The sequence below is a fragment of the Rhynchophorus ferrugineus genome, unplaced genomic scaffold, assembly GCF_030347505.1.
Source record: "Rhynchophorus ferrugineus isolate W39M unplaced genomic scaffold, kcgeb_rfMv2 rfM5, whole genome shotgun sequence".
NCBI classification, from domain to species: Eukaryota; Metazoa; Arthropoda; class Insecta; order Coleoptera; family Curculionidae; genus Rhynchophorus; species Rhynchophorus ferrugineus.
In genome coordinates, this window is record NW_027472584.1 from 20,411,726 (window position 1) to 20,433,195 (window position 21,470).

At 30.1% G+C, this 21,470-nt stretch overlaps 1 protein-coding gene across 4 annotated transcripts in view; it reads right to left on the reverse strand.

Moving 5' to 3' along the window:
* Positions 1 to 21,470, reverse strand: part of LOC143197263 (zwei Ig domain protein zig-8) — a 689,161-nt gene that overhangs the window by 193,123 nt on the left and 474,568 nt on the right. The window contains exon 1 of one of the 4 annotated variants that reach the window (XM_076405571.1): positions 6,633 to 6,686. The exons of the other annotated variants lie outside the window; for them this stretch is intronic. The gene's annotated coding sequence lies outside the window, so the exon portion shown is untranslated. Of the gene's footprint in view, positions 1 to 6,632; positions 6,687 to 21,470 lie in introns of those variants that run through there. 4 annotated transcript variants of the gene reach the window in all.

Below are 21,470 nucleotides of genomic sequence, written 5' to 3' on the forward strand. Positions count from 1 at the left end.
TAATAACTAATATAAAAAAGTTAAGTTAAAATACGTACATTAATACTATTTAAAACAATATATAAACTTTAATATATTTTCTACAATTTATTGTATTTTACATGTAAATTTATCATATGACATTCCTTAAATTAAGTTTAGGCCAATACATACATATATATATATACATATATATATATATATATATATATATATATATATATACATATATATATATATATATATATATATATATATATATATATATAATGTATATATATATATATATATATATGTATATATATATATATATATATATATATATAATGTATATATATATATATGTATATATATATATATATATCTATATATATATATATATATATATATATATATATATATATATATATATATATATATATATATATATATGAAACCCTTTGTGATGCAAACGCTTTTTCAGTAAAACTTTTACAGGTCTCGCAACGCAACAATAAAAGTTGCCAATATAAAATAAACAACGTCTACGGTAATAAAACAAAAATAATTGGGAAAAATCCTTAGAGAAACCGTTCTCTTCGGAAAATTGTAATATGAGAAATATCCATAAAATTTATAGTACGTAAACTAGCAAGTAGTAGTAAGAAAAGCCAAAAATTCAAAAATTGACATTCAAACATTTGTATATGTCTTTCAATAAAACAGCCAATGCATGTCATGCATGCCTGCTAAATGCAGTTTGTAAAAATGTAAAATTCATTTCAAACATGGAGATGTTTCTTTCTAATTTTATCCTAGTTGAAAAGAGATAGAATGTTATCTGCGTCGCGACATGTAACCAAATCAATCTATAAAATTCGATTTAGGGTGGCCATTTTGCCAAATGTTTGTAAAATTCATCAAAACATTAGTGAGATTAATTAGAGGTTATAAAACAGTAAACATTTTAAATAAAAAGTCAGATTTGATGCGGCAACACTGCTACGTGTTGACGTCATAAATATTGAAGACGTGTGCTGGCTATTTTATTAGGCCGCAAATAACATTTTTATTTTAATACGTAACGTTATAAGTAATATTATAAGTCTTAGGTTTTAACTTCACTGATAGCAACAGAATTTAATTTATTATCAGTTTCAATATATCGATAAAACAATACAAAAAATAAATAAAAAATATAAATATAGATTTATCGAATAAAAAATAAATAATCAATAATTGTTTAAATATATCAATATTTTTAGTAGCGATATTTTTAATAAACCCTTAAAAGTCACTATGAAAGCAAAATGAACCTTTAAAATTAAATATCAAATTTTACTATATTGAAATATCTTTAGTTTTTTTTTAATTTAAAAAATATCGGTTAATAAAAATATCGATAGCACGGCCAAGGATATCGATATTTAAAAAATATATTTGAACCCCTCACCTTAAAAATAAGTATGGTTTATGTATAATGTTATAATGAGAAAAATTAGACCTTTAACAGAGTTGATGCTGAAACTGAAAGAAACCATCATGGAATCTGTTATGTTTCAGTGCAGAAATATCATGTTTATACAACCAGGAATATACTAGGTGATTTTGGGACATGATAATGATCAAACAGTTGTAGTAAAGTCCGTAAAAATTAGCAAGAAAACCGTTCAGGTTATACAACAATCTTATTTATCAAAAAACCTTGAAAATTAATTCACGGTCCTTATGACGTAAAATTGAAAATTCAATAAAAAAAATCTAACAAAAGAGATTTAATTAAGACTCAATAAGGTCGAATGGAAATCGTTTTACAATAACGTTGTCGAAAACGGCGATTTTTCAATAATGCAAATCTAAACTAAAACTCATATATGGCGTGGTGGAAAATTCTTCGTATTGAAATGACAGTTATTCGGAATAGAGAATTGTTCGAGCTGAAAAGAACCGATATGTAACGAATTTTAATATTTAAAATACCAGATGAACAATTTTCCTTTTTAAAATAGTCTATTCAAATCTCGCGAATTAAAATGGTTGATCAATGGTGACTCATATATCATAGTTGAACGTTTGTTTCATTTAACGGGCTCCAGTAGAAATAATTAATTTAGCCGATTGTTCTCTTAATACCTTTTCGTTTTTATTTCCAACTCTGAATGACATTTTTTACGGTGACGTATTCGAATATACCGAACACTTATCAACAATAAATCGGGTGATATTTGTTGGCTCTGACTAATAAAATAACATTGTTTTCAACAAATATCTTCCTTTGTTCTAGAAATAGATAAATATTTCCTTCCTAGAAGCTAACTTTAACTAATTGCTTGTTCCAGACTGGTAGGTTTTTCGTAGTTTCAATTTGCAATTAATTTAATATGTGCAATATTAATTATTAGGCCTATAAATTGGTTTTAAAGGATTTTTAAGTTTTATTTTGTGAAAAATCACTACATTTTATTCAAAATATCTCGAAAGAACAATGTATCTTTTGAGGCTATCCATGAAACAACCCATTTTTTGGTAATTGTATAAAAACTGACGCGCTGCTCGGGCAGGTCGCAACTGATATGGCGGAACAAGTAGTAATTAAAAGGAGCAAGGTCTGGCAAATACGACGGGAGTATATACGAATATTTTATAGTTTTCAAGTATGTTTTCATCGGTTTTGTAACATGTTGTCGACCTGCATGCTGAAGAATAACACTGCTGTTCCTTAGTTTCTGTTCTGGCCGCTTTTCGCACAGTGCTCAGTTCAATTGTAGTCAAAAGCGATTCCTATTGATGGTTTCACTGAGTAATGCCTTTAAATTCTCGTCTTTTGACTGCCCTGAATACTGTTTATTTTCGGTATCAAAATCACTACATTGAAAACGTCGAAATTAGTGTTCACATGTTCAAATCGATAGAGCATAGTTGCCATAACCTTCACACAGCATTGGATGACATTCAACTGCCTATTTCTTCAAAGAAATAAAACTTCCTGTAATGCGATTTGCTGGGTACCAACTCAGGCATTTTCAACGTAGTGAAAAAAAATTAAATTGACACATACTAAAAAGTGAGGCTTCAGAATGAAGTTGGTAATAATTCTATTTGATGCTATTTAATACACATTAACACCATCTCTTGTAGATCCTAAAAATTAATTTCGGGCCTGTATTTTTCTATTTTTATTGAGATAAATTTCTGAAAATGATGTATGATATATTGTGTTCCATTGTTAGACGACCTTTTACCACTTTTCTGCTAAAAGAAAGGAATATTTAAGCTAAAAAACTGAATCATTTCGAAGACCTATATACTAATATTTTTGGCGATATTTTCACTCGATTGTTATAAACGTATTTTATGGATATTTAAAAATGATGGGGTTATAATTAAGCGAGAGTTTACTCAACAAACCGCGAATTTAAAGGTACAATGATCGATGTAAATTCATCAGCGGACTCTCACATTTTATACTCTCTGGATTTTAGTGATAAGAATTTAACGATGTATGACAAAGCTGTTTTAAAATATATATGTGACGAGGCCTTTTTCTGACGTATTATATCAACCGGTAAAAATGGGTAAACTCCACAAGAACAGCTATATTTTCGGTTATAATATACGCGATTTAATGTTAACTTTACTTCAGAAAAAAACCTGGCATAAATTCTTACAGAAATTGTAACAATCTGACTAAAACAAAACCATGAAAGATTAAGAATGAGGATGGCAGTTTATTGGGACTGTGAATTAATTTTGAATGACTAAAATGACGTAAATTATGTTATATCGAGTTGAATACTTTTCGCTATATTAGTTTCAAGAGTAGAACTAATTAATCGATACTAGTGTAATGTTTCTTCTTTTAGAAAAATCTGGCCAAAATATGTTAATTATCAGATGGTGATCCAACAAAAATATAAATGAGCATTGTAGAGTTATTCAGAGTAGACAGACCCTAATAATAACTGCGTTTTTAATATTCATGACCCTTATTGTTATATTTGAAGAAATCTTACTTATAATAACCGTTCGGTCAATGGCCAAACTTTCACCATTCGTTCAATGACCGAATTAAAATAGTTTTAATTGTATTTAGAAATGGGGTGGAAGGGGTGTTAAAGTAAGGACGAGAAGTCAGTGGGTTAAACAGACTAGCAGATTTGACATCCTGTGCTGTACGTCATGAGACCGGAAGTTCCGGTTGTACGTCGTTTTAGTACTTCCGTCAGATTACCCTCGGAAAACGAATCCCACTAGATAGATTGCGGCGATATCCCACTAGAGGGCGACGATTTTTTATGAAACATTTTTTACTCTATTACTAGAAATTTGTTTCGCAATATACCCGCAATCGATTCGGATCGGGCCGGTCGGTTATTTTTCTTCTTTTTTTCCCCTACAGCTCCTCTCGCCACCCCCCCTCCACATAGCAGGACAAGAGTTCGATTCCATCTTCAATTGATTTCGAGAAAATAACACCCGAGGAAATCGATTAATGAAACATTTATTCACGAGGACTATTGAGCTTTTTCACCGATCTAGCTACAGTTTCAAATTAAATTTAAGGCAGACCACATTACTCTTATTCTATTTGCTTCGCTTTACATGCCTAATAGTTGGAATTGACTATTTCGCTTTCCTCCTAACCAAACATATTTGTTTAGATATCGACATTTCGCTATTTTATTTGCAACAATTTATTCGCAATAAAATTAGTAAAACGTTTTTATTTAATTTTGTTTAATTTTAAAATCATAATTAAACGATCTTTGTTTGATATTTGCCTCTACAAATATCCATTATGATTTGAAGGAACATTTTTTTAGTTTTAAGTGTTAGAAAACGTTAGTTGGCACTCATTTCTATTCTATAAAAGTTCTACTATTTTCGACTAGTATTCAGAATTTAGGTTATTTGCGTCTATTTGCGTTTTAGTGACGTCAATGTTTCGTAGCACGTCTGATTGATTTTTAACTTAACATGGTGAATTTTGAAATGTTGTATTTTAATTTTTGATAAAATATTAATGATGTCGATTTACTTTCATAATAAATTCCTTATTTGTGATTTTGAATATATTTGTGATTCTTTATTACAGCCATCTAGCTTACTAATTATTAAGAGATTATGTATAAGATGTATATAAGATTATATATATATATATATATATATATATATGAGATTATTCTGATTTGCACAGTAAAATAAGGAGTGATCGATAGTAAATAGTGTTGAAAAACCGGAGGAATATTTCCATGAAGACTCGTGCAACAGACCAAACGTCTAAAGCTGCTGCAAAATAATAAACAAGCATGAAAATTGCCTTTCTTACATAAAAACTTAATGTCTTTCAATCGTGTAGCCAAGGAGAAATAGCTGAAATACTACAAAACGCACGATAATTATTTTTAATATGAAAATTAATAAAAATACGCGCACATTTGAATCATAAATGGTGAAAGATATATATTACAGAGATTTGCATATGTCGAAACAAATGGCAGTTGGATGGGATAAGGCCCAGGCTATATGGTGTATGTATTTAAAAATTTCCCATCGAATAGCCCTCAATTTTTGCCGCTATACTAAGGATCTACGCGGTATACGATTGTTGTTATCGAAGAAAATGCCTTTTTTGGTCATTGGTTATTTAATCATAGTTTCAATCACTGTAGTTGTTGACAATAAATGGGCAAAATAATTTCACCAGTTTCGAACGTTGCCTTTCCAGTCTCACCAAATACTTCCTTGATATCAATGTGGGCTTTGCAATTATTTGGGCAGCTTTTCCAAATACATTATTGTTGTACATGGTCCAAGTTTTATTGTTCATGTTCATTCATTTCAATGTGTGTTCCATTTCGTCTCCTATCAGTAAGAATGTCACAAAGAAAGACTCGTTCTATTACATATATCACTATTTATACATTTGCAACTCAAGTATTTTTATTGTATGTATATTTTGGCATCCAGCCATTCAGAATTATTTTACTCGTTATCATAAGCACCACATTTTTCTCAAGCTCTGTATTTTCCCATAGGAAGTAATTAACTGAAAATATGAGGAAATCGAAAAAAGTCCAATAATTGCTCACTAAATAAAACAATGACGTTACTTTTATAACTGAAATATTTTATGGATCGTTACTTTTCAAACCTATTGTAGTATAAATGGAAAGTCCTACCCAATCCACCATATTATCTACATATTGCTCTTTGTGACCATTACTTGCTCCAATCAGTTGGTTTATCAGCGATAACAGAATTTTCATCTTAATTTTCATAAAAATGATTCAATCTGTATCAATTCATTCTATTATAATTACTTTTATAATAAAATCAACTACTATGTTGCCTTACATTGTTTAAGTACTACGAATGTGGAAGAGCCCTAAACGTTATTCAATGAACTAACTAACATAAAAGAGTTGTAAAACAGAAAACTATTTTCGTCTTTCATAGACTTAACGTTAAAACCTTATTTCCATGTAACTGCTTTTCTGCAAAAACATCGAATAAATCCAATAAACTTGAGCACGATTTTTTTTTCACAATCATTAGCCCTCACTACATTAACTAAAAAAAGTGAGAATGACGTTTAGTATTACCTACACGTGGTTAAGTATGTTTTTATTATTATCAAAGGCACTTCGGTAAAAAATAAAATGTTTACTTACTACTTTGTTACTTTAAGTATTTTACATTTTATAGTCTTCATATTTTCTCTCATGTTACCTGAAACATAAAATAAAATCACAATATTAGTAAAAAGAGAGTTCAAAATGTATCTAAAAGTATATTTTAAATATAATTTGTTAGATATTAACTAACTAACATTAAATCTTACTTATTTATCCACTTACTAAGTGATACATAAGTGAGCATATATTTTGATCAATTTTTCGCTAGAAAAAAATAATTTATTGAGATAGATAGGCCAATTTCTTAATTATAAATAGATGTTTTCATAACATATCGAAAGAACAATGTTGGATTTGTGGTGATCCAATTATCGGTCTATTTCAGCACTTCTTCAGCAATTCGAAACAGATACCTATTCAAGCCATGCTGCATTCGTCTGCACAGGTGATGATCAGCAGTTGCTATGTCTGGTAAGTATGCTAGGTGCAGCAGACCACTTCATTTGAGCTGCAGCAATATATCTCTCGTAACTCTTGTAAAATGTGGCCGAACGTTGTCATGCCAAAGAATATCTGCATGTGTTGCTAGTTATTTTTGATCATTTTACAACAATATCTCGTTTAGTTTGTTCAATTGATTGATGGCAGACATCTTCGATAACATTTTGATTCAATTTTTAACCACTTTTCTTTTCTTTTGTTGTTTTCTGATGTTTTTCAGCTTATGTAAATATGTGACTGATAACTTGCTAAGCATTGTGAAATTTCTTCAGGAGGTTCAGCTAGGATTTCGTTAAATAATTTCTCGTTGCTCTTAGTAATTGACATTAGAATCGCCACTGTAAAGCATTGGAATGTAAGCCGATAATTGGAATATAATAGAACAGGAACAATGTAAGTTTCTTAAAGTGCTTGATGGGCTTCTGCTATAGATTTCTTCAAGTTAATTAACAAATGTAATGAATGTCGAAAATGCAGTTTTGACCTTTCTGTGATTATCGTCTATATACAATGAATATCTCAATACTACTTTATGGAAATTAGCTATTTATTGCAGAGAAATGCCAATTACTTTGAATTTAACAGTTAGGTTAAATTGTTTAAGAGTTGTTTACATTAATACTTCACATTTTCACAAATAGATATCTACGATCAAAATCGATGCAATAATCTACACAATATATAGTGGTTATATGTTACATAACTATTCAAAATGACACTCATATCATAGACTATATTTTCAATGGAAAAAATTAGAGTAGCATTAAAACAAATTCAATGAACAATTACTAAAAGGTCACGAAATTAAACAAGAAATTCTTACATATTATTGATCGTATTTAATAAATACTTTTTTTTGCAACGTTTTATCTCTCTATTTTATCGAATCTCGGCTTTAATTAATTCAATAATCCAAGCGAAATATTTTCAATGACAGTTTAATATAATGTTGAAACAAATTTCCTAATAACAAAGGGTAAAATAATAAAGTTACCCCCAATAATCAAATATTAAAGTTGAAGGAGCCATGAAGGGTACCCTTTTGTATTTAAAATTTCATAAAATAATCTCAACTCCAAGTCTCATAAAGCTAAAGGACATATTTTCAGTGTCTTGGTGTTACCGAAATTAATAGTTAATTATTTGACCTCAACTTGCCCACAGCCTTAATTGCGCTTTTAAATTTATAATTCACTCATTTCTAAATTACCAGCTTTATATAGGAGAAAATTTATAATGAAAATATATTTACTTTTCCAAAGTATTTATAACACACACACACACACATACAACTGTATATTAATCGATAAAAAATTGGTTTATATTTATGCCAGAACTTGTTGGAAACTAAAATAATAAACAGCTTCATGTAAATTACAATATAACTTGTTACGGCTTCAACAGCGCTAATTACCAATAACGAAAAAGGTTATTCCTTACGATAAAGTTATATATGACAAGGTATGATTTTGTCCTGAAAAAAAAAACAGCATAAAAATTACTCAAAATCCCTTTAATTGCAACCACTGTAATATTAACCACTATATGCGCTACATATTGTACCTCTAGATTATTAGTTGGTAATATTGTAATCGTACATTATCAGCCATTTCGTTGTTGGCAACCTTGATATATATCAAGCATTATACTGCAGAATATAGTAGGTATTGATATTTAAATAATTCTGGCTGAAGCACATGATTATGGTGAAGAAATTATCATGCGATATACAGAAAAAATGCTGTAACAAGTAGTTTTGAGCTCCAAATGTGTTTAAACATATTACAAACCTTTCTGGCATCATATCATTTTATTTATAGAGGCACTAGTATCAGTAAGTTACTAAATATTATTTTGAAAAGTTAGAAATACTATTATCTCAAGTTATGACAAAACTAGTTCAGAATGTTTCAGAATTTTAAAAATACAGTTATAGTATAAGTTTGTATATCTTTAAAGTGTAGTAGATAGGTTATATACAGTTTTTTTTTATATTATTTAGTTATTACAACGATTGTTATGTACATATTATGAAAATACTATGTACATATTATGTACATATATATATATATATATATATATATATATATATATATATATATATATATATATATAATCCATGCAGTAATTTATTATAAAAAAGTATATTGTTTTGTAGCATCCGTTGGATTTTATTTTGTTTATCTTCTAAGTATAACTGAAGAACAATGGCTTCTATTTTTTTTTGCAGAAATATTAGGAGTTAGTATGAAATGGTATTACGCAGGACAAATAAATGGAAACTCGGTGGGTTAGGTCTATCGGGGATACCACCGGAAAAAAACTGTGTGAAATAAAGTTTAATATCAATGCAGTGTATAAGTAATATCGTAATACTTATTTACTGAAATACTATTTCATTTAGTGGCCATACATTGTAAGATTGTTAGTAGATATCTTCAGTAGCAGTTATATTAGATTTAGCACCTCGTAATGTGTAATTATTGTATTATTGTATTGTAAATTTTATGTGTAATTAATTATTTTTGTTGCTAACAATGCAACAGTCCGGATCAAACCACTATATCTCTTGAATTAATAAATGCAAAAATTAATTATTTTGATACATCTTAATAATACGCTTTTTATATACGTTACTTTTTACATACTTAATGTACGTTTAGTATAAGTATGTATTTAAAATTTGTTTCATATTATAAAATATATGTTTCAGATTAACTATCACAGAACAGTACAGAGTGATTACTTCAAATATGACGGTAGGCTTCAACTACATTGAAGTGGTTTCAAATGATCTCATGCGTCATTTATAGGTTATCTAAAATGTTACATTGTGCGGTAGTGTCAAATCCCATGACGGTCTGAATTTTGGTTTAAAAATCACATTGGTTTTTTCAATACGAACAAATTGATAATAGTTGAAAGTAATGGTCAAAATTATGGAATTACATTACATTTGAATCACTTTGTTATTCACCGTATAGACCAGAGCTGGTCTCCAGTGATAACAGATTCTTTGCAGATGTCAAAATAATGGTACAGTAACAGAGATTTGGTTCAAATGAAAAAGTGTTGCTAGAAGTGAACATTAATATCACTCTTAAATGAGAATATCTTGATGTTTTAACTAAATTTTTGCCTGAATGTTACCAACTGAATTTGAACAAGTGGCAATCAGAAGGCACTGGTCTGCTGAATATGTTAGTATGTTAGTGTATCCTTCCCAACTTTTGCAATGTGTTAGTCCAGAATTGTGATGAAAGAGGATGATTGAAGTCGGTGCCGAGCCCAAAAAATACAAAAATAATAATATCATTTTGTGACATATATAAAAAAATATATTATGAACAAAACAAGTCTAATTTGTTGCTTGTAACGACTTCAAAGTAATCAGTTGGAAGTAGTTAAAATAATATTGTAAATAGATAGATTTAGGTAGATATTAAGCTAAATTGTGTGTATATAGTCGATTATAAAATTGGTGTAGTCGACAGGTTAAATAAAGATTTTGTTTATCTTTATTTAGTTGTTACGATTATTATGTACATATTTTATTTTAAAACTTTTTTGCGAGATAGAAATCTAAGTTTGATTATTTTTAAGTCGGTTAAATTTTTTTGTTAAAAAGATTTTATCAATATTTTTCATTGAATATAAACACACGGTAAACAGACTGAAAGTTTCGTCTAATAAATCTTCTAATTTATTGCATTTAAGCTTATTTAACTCTCCAACACGTTTTAGGTTTGTAACATAATAATCATCATTTTGAAATGATTTAATTCCTTATTATTCTTGATATACAACTGTACTATATAGAGGAACAGACATGTGTACTTATGAACAAGGAATTTAAATTCTACCATAAATATTAAAACATGAAAATTTTAATTAAAGTAGGAAAAATAAAAGGAGTCAAAATTTGTATAATATAACTACGGTATTTGAACAGGAAAAGTTTGAATCCTACACAGACTAAAACGAGTTTAGTTTCAACTCCTTTCCTAAGAATATATACGGCTTAACAGTAGATTAAGCGCTGTATAGTAAGTACATACAAAGTGCATAATGGAATTGACAGACCGTACTCTAAACGGAGTTGCCAAATGGTTCCAGTTTTCAACTTTTCGGTAAACCGCAAAGATTCATTTACTTCACCTGTTAATATTAACGTGGAATGTAACATGAGAACGTTCGAACGGAGTTTCTTGTTTTTATTTGAACCGAGGCACACAATAAGTCACAAAAGACAGCTCTTTAACAAGTGTGGTTTGAAGTTTGCAGCTTTTAGATTTGCTAATTTCGCGACGGCAGAGACGGCTCCAGAGATCAAAACTAAAAACTTCACTCCTTTTTCAGTTAGATAACTAATTTTAATTAGAGTTGAAGGAAAGTTTTCGAATGGAGGGGGAAAAAATGGGGACCATCTGGAAAGTCGGCCAACTTTCAAGGTGGGATTTGTCCGATTATAATATGGAAATGAAAATTATTTACAAAGAAACTGGGTAAGTTTATTTATGACCAGATAACTACGAAACTGGGTTGTTGTTTCTATATATTTATTACGCCTCTAAAATATATTTGAATAACATTAACCGAAAAAAAGGTTTAATTCTCTTTAACCTAACTTTCTCTTAACTATTTTCCACGTTGTTTTTTTTTCAATTCCCAGGACGCAATGAACTTTTTTTAAAATACAAATGAAATTCCTTTGTTTACAACTTATTTATAAAGTTCGGTACGGTTCGAAACGCGTGGTTCGGCTTGACAATATAAAATACTAATTATTTATAAACAACTAAGTATTAGAAAGTGGAAAATATTTTACAAAAATAATGTATACAGTCGGCTTAGTAGCGCAGTGGCAGGTTAAGGGCGTAAATTTATGTTTGTGTTTGTTCTAGGCAAGAGTGTAAATCCGACAAGGAAAATGATCCCAGTCACGCCAGTAACCAGGCTGGGTAAGACCGGATGTCTTCTGGGATGATTTCTAAAATTGGTCACTCGCTAGTCGGTAGGCTTAATGCTGAGGACCGTGGTTCAGAGCCCACGCTAAACTTTAGGCCCAGTCCAGATGAATCCATAGTTAAACAAATGAAAATAATCATGTATATTCCAATCTAATTTGCTCAAATTTAATTGAACATGTTCAAGATTTTTGCAGCTTTCACACCGCTAATTACCAATGACACAGAGGTTATTATCTAGGATAAAATGATTATATATGAGAAGGTCTTATACTGAAAAACACTATAAAATCGTTCTTAAAATCTCTTGAATTGTAACTACTGTAATTACCAACCACTGTATGTACCAGATATTGCACCTTTAGAAAACGTAGCTAAAATATCATTACTTATTACCTATATTTAAAGTTTGGTGCTTCTTTGAAAATATAAGATATTAATAATTTATAAACAACTCAGTGTTAGAAAAGGATAATATTTTACTATAATAATATATACCTTACATTCTTTATCAATATCAATTTAAATACTCATTTTCCTATTGTCTCCTGTTATTTCTATGATAATTTTTTATTAAATAAAGAACAATTTTATTAAACCGACATGAGGTTCTTTTATTTATTGAAGTATCACCAATACTTTAAATTCATTTAAAGATTTTTTATAGATATCACTAACCTATGAAATGTTATTTTGCAAAGTTGGAAATATTATCTCAAGTCATATCACAGTTTATATTAAAAATATAGTTATTTAAAAAATGATCTTTGTAGCGTGGAACTTGCCACTTTAGTTTTAGTTTTAATGTATGTATGTATGATTGTAAGACATACATCTTGTGATTCTATATGTTATAATCTATATATGATAATCTGTATATGAGAATATAATCTTTATGTAATCATCTATATATGATAATCTATATTTCTACATAGAATATCCATATGTGATAACAATTTCGTTATTTCTGTTAATTTTAACATTACTTCTCTTATTTAAAATGATGTATAGAATGTTACTGAAACTGTTCACTAAAATGTCACATTGTGTTTTAGCGTTGGTACTGTTTAATTTTCACATATGTATGATATGTGTCAAGTAATATGGCGACCAGACCTTTAGTTTAAAAATCACAGTGGTTTTAGTGAAAAAAACCATTGATAATAGAAAAAAAATAATGACCAAAATGATCGAGTTATACTTCAAATTGCTTCGCTATCCATCGTATTGACCGGAGCTGGTCTTCATTGCTTACTGAATGTGTGCAAACCTCAAAATAATGGTTCAGTGATAGGAATTTGGCTCAAATGAAAAAATAATTACTACAGTAAGTGTGGTATAGCATTACTCACTATTACATGGCAAATAAATGGAAATTTGGTAAAGTCATTAACAGAAGTTGAAGTCTGTTTGAAAAGGAATACTGGACTGAATGTTATGTTACTCTTAAATGACAACACTTTGCTGAATAAAGTAAATGTTTGTCTAAAAGTTGTTATTTTATTAGTTACGCCTTGCAATAACGACCCTAAATCTTGTAAAACTCTTGTTCTTGGTTGAGTTTGAAATAATAATCAGTAACACATTTTCGCGAGGACAAACAGCGAGATCAAAAGAATATAAAAATGCATTGTTTCCTTGTATAATTGAAGTGTTAATTAATTCATGAAATATTCATTAATTCTTTCAAAATAGTATGAATGAAGGTGAAAGAACAGCAGTCCTCGAAATCGAATTTACATGATTGCATCTCGGAATTTCTTGTTTAAAATATTTTAAAATGGAAGTTGGGCATTAATTTAACAAGGGTTTAATTAAAGAGGAAAGGGTTTAATTCAGATAAGAAACCCCAAAGTGAGGTGCTGTCCCATAAGGAATTCAGTTTTCAATAGACGTTCTTCAATTTTATTCTATTTATCAACCAGTGGCGTATCATTACCTCAATTATTATTTAAAAAATCAAATTTATTGGATTCTAACTTATCATATAATGGTTAATTGGATTGCAAGCGTCCAGTAAAATACAAGATAATACATCCGAAAACGTCTGTATAAGATTTCAGGATACGGATTCCTATAGAAACATCAACAATTTTATTCCTTTTATGAATCAGTAAGTTGCTCACGGATATTTACTTAGTTTTCCACAAAACGAAGCAGATAAACAGTTTCTTTTTCTGGAGAGATGTTTGTTTCACATCTGAAAAAATATGAAAAAATATTGGGATTATCTCTGTTTCTCTAGTATATTTTAATATAAATAAACCACATAGAAAGCTATTTCTATTAAAGAAGTTGATATTATATGAGTTAAAATGAGGATGACAAGAATTCTTGTAAGAAATAGTAAGTAAATCTGATTATTTATAGAAAATGTCTCAGTTAAATGACAGTCCTTACTGGATTGGTTGCTAAAGCGATTTTATGCCATGGAAGAAACTGGATGGATATTTTCCTTAAGTGTATCAATATTTTATGTATTATTGGTACGACATTAATTTTTAATAAGTTCCCATAAAACTAGTATAATACAGGCCAACAAATGTCACCAAAATGATTGAAATTTCTCCTATTTCCCAACGAGGGTTTATCTGGACTGGACTTATAATTTAACGTGGGCTCCGAACCGCACTCCGTAGCATTAAGCCTACTTAGTAGCGAGTGGTCAACTTTGGAGATCATCCCAGAAGACATCCGGTCTTACCCAGCCTGGTTACTAGCGTGACTGGAATCATTTTCCTTGTCAGATTTTGCACTCTTGTCTAAGGACGACCACAAAGGTTAAACAATCACAAACATAAATTTACGATCATGCCCCAGCAGGCCTTTACCATTGCATCAACCAAGCCGGCGGTTGAAATATTGCTACCAAACTTACAGCATACAAATCGATTATTTTCTCGCCGCTGGAACAGTCACCTTGATATAACTAAACACCATTTGGTATAAAAATGATAAATAAGCATATGTGTGTCGAGCAATCATAACTACTCTATCTCCAATTTTGAGTATGTAGTAACAGAAATATGATCCTAGATGAAAACAAGCTTTCTCGAGCATAGAAACTTTTCTAAAGTTGCTCCAAACCAGCTAAAACCTTTACCAAGTCTTTTACATGGCTTGATATCTGAGATCCCTTTTTTAATCTGATTGCTGATTTTGGTGTACTGACTGACAAACTTTTATTAGATATTGAGGTTTTCACTTACTCTGACTCCATGGCTTATATTGCTGGTGGATACTCAAGAACTGAAATCAATTCGTCTTTTAAAAATAAACTAACAGATAGGCTACCCTTATTTAGCTCGAATCTTAATACGTTATGTTAGTATTTATTTTTCATACAATGTCCACTAGAGCGAATAAACAAATTAAAGGTAAATCACTTCTATTTGTTTTCCTATGACTGGTTTTCACTGAAATAAAAGTGGATCTAGCACCGAGGTAAGTAAATAAATATTCGGTGACAAGTAAAATTGACCTCAGCGTTTCCTTTCAACCAGTGGTGTATCATAACCTCAATTATTACTTGAAAAATCAAATTTATTGGATTCGGACTTATCATATAATGGTTAATTGGATTGCAAGCGTCCAGTAAAATACAAGATAATACATCAGAAAATGCCTGTATAAGATGACTCCATGGGTTACATTGCTGGTGGATACTCAAGAACTGAAATCAATTCGTCTTTTAAAAATAAACTAACAGATAGGCTACCCTTATTTAGCTCGAATATTAATACGTTATGTTAGTATTTATTTTTCATACAATGCCCACTAGAGCTAATAAACAAATTAAAGGTAAATAACTTCTATTTGTTTTCCTATGACTGGTTTTCACTGAAATAAAAGTCGATCTAGCACCGAGGTAAGTAAATAAACATTCGGTGACAAGTAAAATTGACCTCAGCGTTTCCTTTCAACCAGTGCTGTATCATAACCTCAATTATTACTTGAAAAATCAAATTTATTGGATTCGAACTTATCATATAATGGTTAATTGGATTGCAAGCGTCCGGTAAAATACAAGATAATACATCCGAAAACGCCTGTATAAGATTTCAGGATACGGATTCCTATAGAAACATCAACAATTTTATTCCTTTCATGAATCAGTAAGTTGCTCACGGATATTTACTTAGTTTTCCACAAAACGAAGCAGATAAACAGTTTCTTTTTCTGGAGAGATGTTTGTTTCACATCTGAAAAAATATGAAAAAATATTGGGATTATCTCTGTTTCTCTAGTATATTTTAATATAAATAAACCACATAGAAAGCTATTTCTATTAAAGAAGTTGATATTATATGAGTTAAAAGGAGGATGACAAGAATTCTTGTAAGAAATAGTAAGTAAATCTGATTATTTATAGAAAATGACTCAGTTAAAGATAGTCCTTACTGGATTGGTTGCTAAAGCGATTTTGTGCCATGGAAGAAACTGGATGGATATTTTCCTTAAATGTTTGAATATTTTATGTATTATTGGTATGACATTACTTTTTAATAATCCCCTTTAATAAGTTTAACTAGTATAATACAGGCCAACAAATGTCACCAAAATGATTGAAATTTCTCCTATTTCCCAACGAGGGTTTATCTGGACTGGACATATAATTTAACGTGGGCTCCGAACCGCACTCCTTAGCATTAAGCCTACTTAGTAGCGAGTGGTCAACTTTGGAGATCATCCCAGAAGGCATCCGGTCTTACCCAGCCTGGTTACTAGCGTGACTGGAATCATTTTCCTTGTCGGATTTTGCACTCTTGTCTAAGGACGACCATATAGGTTAAATAATCACAAACATAAATTTACGATCATGCCCCAGCAGGGCTTTACCATTGCACCAACCAAGCCGGCGGTTGAAATATTGCTACCAAACTTACAGCATACAAATCGATTATTTTCACGGCGCTGGAACAGTAACCTTGATATAACTAAACACCATTTGGTACACAAATGATAAATAAGCATATGTGTGTCGAGCAATCATAACTACTCTATCTCCAATTTTGAGTATGTAGTAACAGAAATATGATCCTAGACGAAAACAAGCTTTCTCGAGCATAGAAACTTTTCTAAAGTTGCTCCAAACTAGCTAAAACCTTTACCAAGTCTTTTACATGGCTTGATATCTGAGATCCCTTTTTTAATCTGATTGCTGACTTATTGTTTGCTGTTGATTTTGGTGTACTGACTGACAAACTTTTATTAGATATTGAAGTTTTCACTTACTCTGACTCCATGGGTTACATTGCTGGTGGATACTCAAGAACTGAAATTAATTCGTATTTTAAAAATAAACTAACAGATAGGCTACCCTTATTTAGCTCGAATCTTAATACGTTATGTTAGTATTTATTTTTCATACAATGTCCACTAGAGCGAATAAACAAATTAAAGGTAAATAACTTCTATTTGTTTTCCTATGACTGGTTTTCACTGAAATAAAAGTCGATCTAGCACCGAGGTAAGTAAATAAACATTCGGTGACAAGTAAAATTGACCTCAGCGTTTCCTTTCAACCAGTGGTGTATCATAACCTCAATTATTAATTGAAAAATCAAATTTATTGGATTCTAACTTATTATATGATGGTTAATTGGATTGCAAGCGTCCAGTAAAATACAAGATAATAGATCAGAAAATGCCTGCATAAGATTTCAGGATACAGCTTCCTATAGAAACATCAACAATTTTATTCCTTTCATGAATCAGTAAGTTGCTCACGGATATTTACGTTTTCCACAAAACGAAGCAGATAAACAGTTTCTTTTTTTGGAGAGATGTTTGTTTCACATCTGAAAAAATATGAAGAAATATTGGGATTATCTCTGTTTCTCTAGTATATTTTAATATAAATAAACCACATAGAAAGCTATTTCTATTAAAGAAGTTGATATTATATGAGTTAAAAGGAGGATGACAAGAATTCTCGTAAGAAATAGTAATTAAATCTGATTATTATAGAAAATGTCTCAGTTAAAAATAGTCCTTACTGGATTGGTTGCTAAAGCGATTTTGTAAAATAGAAGAAACTGGATGGAATATTTTCTTTAAATGTATCAATATTTTATGTATTATAGGTACGACATTACTTTTTAATAAATTCCCATAAAACTAGTATAATACAGGCGAACAAATGTCACCAAAATGATTAAAATTTCTCCTATTTCCCAACGAGGGTTTATCTGGACTGGACTTATAATTTAACGTCGGCTCCGAACCGCACTCCGTAGCATTAAGCCTACTTAGTAGCGAGTGGTCAACTTTGGAGATCATCCCAGAAGACATCCGGTCTTACCCAGCCTGGTTACTAGCGTGACTGGAATCATTTTCCTTGTCGGATTTTGCACTCTTGTCTAAGGACGACCATAAAGGTTAAACAATCACAAACATAAATTTACGATCATGCCCCAGCAGGCTTTTACCATTGCACCAACCAAGCCGGCGGTTGAAATATTGCTACCAAACTTACAGCATACAAATCGATTATTTTCTCGCCGCTGTACTAAATTTAGTCCATTTGGTACACAAATGATAAATAAGCATATGTGTGTCGAGCAATCATAACTGCTCTATCTACAATTTTGAGTATGTAGTAACAGAAATATGATCCTAGATGAAAACAAGCTTTCTCGAGCATAGAAACTTTTCTAAGGTTGCTCCAAACTAGCTAAAACCTTTACCTAGTCTTTTACATGGCTTGATATCTGAGATCCCTTTTTTAATCTGATTGCTGACTTATTGCTTGCTGTTGATTTTGGTGTACTGACTGACAAACTTTTATTAGATATTAAAGTTTTCACTTACTCTGACTCCATGGGTTACATTGCTGGTGGATACTCAAGAACTGAAATTAATTCGTATTTTAAAAATAAACTAACAGATAGGCTACCCTTATTTAGCTCGAATCTTAATACGTTATGTTAGTATTTATTTTTCATACAATGTCCACTAGAGCGAATAAACAAATTAAAGGTAAATAACTTCTATTTGTTTTCCTATGACTGGTTTTCACTGAAATAAAAGTCGATCTAGCACCAAGGTAAGTAACTAAACATTCGGTGATAAGTAAAATTGACCTCAGCGTTTCCTTTTCCTTTATTTCCTTATTTTAAGTTGTCGTTTTACGTTTTACTTCATAATATCACGTACTAGATAAGACACAATTACTATTTTTTTAAATATTAGTCAAACGACTAATTACATTTTTATTTAATAAGACAAAATGTAGTTTAAAAATGGAAAAGTGGAACTTTAAGTGCATAATGAAATTGGCAGACCGTACTCTAAACTAACTTGCGAAATGGTCTAGTTCTCAACTTTTCAGTTAACCGCAAAGATTGATTTACTTCACCTGTTAATATTAACTTAGAATTTAACATGTTTTTATTCGGACAGAGCCGCAGTAAGCCACAAATGAAGTTTTGTTGTTTGATGAAGTTTGATGACATTTTTCGAATAAAAATAGAAAAGGAACTGTTGGAGAAACGATTATTTTTAAATAACTATAATTAGTTTTCACAAAATATCAGCAACACTATTATTATTATTGTCATTCTATACATTCAGATGGCCAAGTTATTCGAGAATTTCTTTAGTTACAACCGCAAGGTTACTATAAAGATATGTTGATTCTGCTTCAATATTTGATGATATTTCCATTACATTTTCTATAATTATTTGTATTTTATCTTATGATCTAATACTTATTACATTTACTGTTATTTTAGTTGTGCTATTTTGATATTCTAGAACATAATTTCATAGTAACTATTATTTATGACTGAATATGATTTAGAGTTGTTGAAAATATAATCAGACTCCATAAAATATAGTACGAATAATAGTACTACTTGATTACAATCAGATATTTCGAAAACTAATCAATATTTATTGTTTATTTTTCTGTCCGTTTACAATTTCCTTACCCAAATTTGTTTCTCTTGTTGATTAAGTTTTTAAAATTTGGAGTTTTGCTTCAAATAAAAGAATCCTTATAATAATGGCTGTGCTCATATTTCTTAGAGGTTTTTAGAGGTTTGAGAGGTTAAAGAACCATCTTGTTTCTGGATAAAGCCCGTTTTCACATTTATGGACACAAGCAACTAATCCTAATGTAATAATGAAAAACTCCTTTATTTGCTCAATATCCTTTGGGGTATTTGAACTATCTCTCTTGTATTCAAAATAAAATGAGATTTATTAATGTTATCAATTAACATAAGTTGTTCTCTAGCGAAGTTTCTTTAAAATCGATTTCTTCTTCATACTATCAAAATTTAAGCCCTTAGTAATATAAATGCATCTAAATACTAATCATTAATCGCATTTTTCTCGAAACATTTTTTTTTTTTGAGATAGTTGACATGGTACCCGAGTTCGAAAAAAACGTATTTAAAGTTACTTTCCACATTACTAAAATAGCTATATCTCCGAAAATAATTTCAATTTTGAACGATACTCTTAAAAATATATTCTTGCGAGTTAAACTTTAAAGATGCGAACAAAAAAAGTCGACGTTTTTAAATTTGTAGACTAAAATACCCTTTTAATCATAAAATTGTCTCATCGCAAGATCTGCTTTAAAGTATTAAACCGCCTTTATCAAAACACAATCTAAGGTATAAACTCTAGCATGGAAATTGTAGGGAAATCTTTTTATTTTCTCCCGTCAGTTCTTCTTACACATAATGCAATCACGATACCCATTCCTTGATGGCTTATTGGCCAGCGAACTGTTAGTTGGCATGCGAAGTTGAAATACGAGCATAGACTAAGCATTGATACCATTAAATCGAGAACGATTTTAAATTGAATTATAACATAATTTCAGTGCAAGCAATACTGACCGAACAGAACCACCCATATAATCTCTGTTTCGGAAGAAAACACGTTTTGCGTATATACGGCTCTTTGTAATTTCTGGTTTGGAATTAAACGATTTAACCTAAATTGGACAGACATTATTTTTGTACGCCCATCCTTTTATTGCTGAGATAAGGCAAATACTGTAATTAATAGAGGCTCTATTAATGCTTTCAGCTACGTTACTATGTTATTATGGTGCTGTGAACTTGGTTAAAATTACACAGCAAGTATAACACGGTTTTTGTTCAATTCGAATCAATTATTTTAGTTGCTTTACGGGGGCCAAATTATTTTAATGGTTTCTAATTTTTTATTTCCTTATCCTGCATCTATTTAATTAATATTTATTGTTAAATAAATTAACGTATAAGAAAATTAATTTGCCAACTAAATGTAAATGTATATGTTAAATTTACGAAGGTAATTTTTAACCTTTTTTTTGGCAAAATTATTTTTTTTTGTTCAACATAAGTCCCTTCAAGGGTGATACACTGCTTATAGCGACCCCCCAATGTTTCGACACTATTTTTAT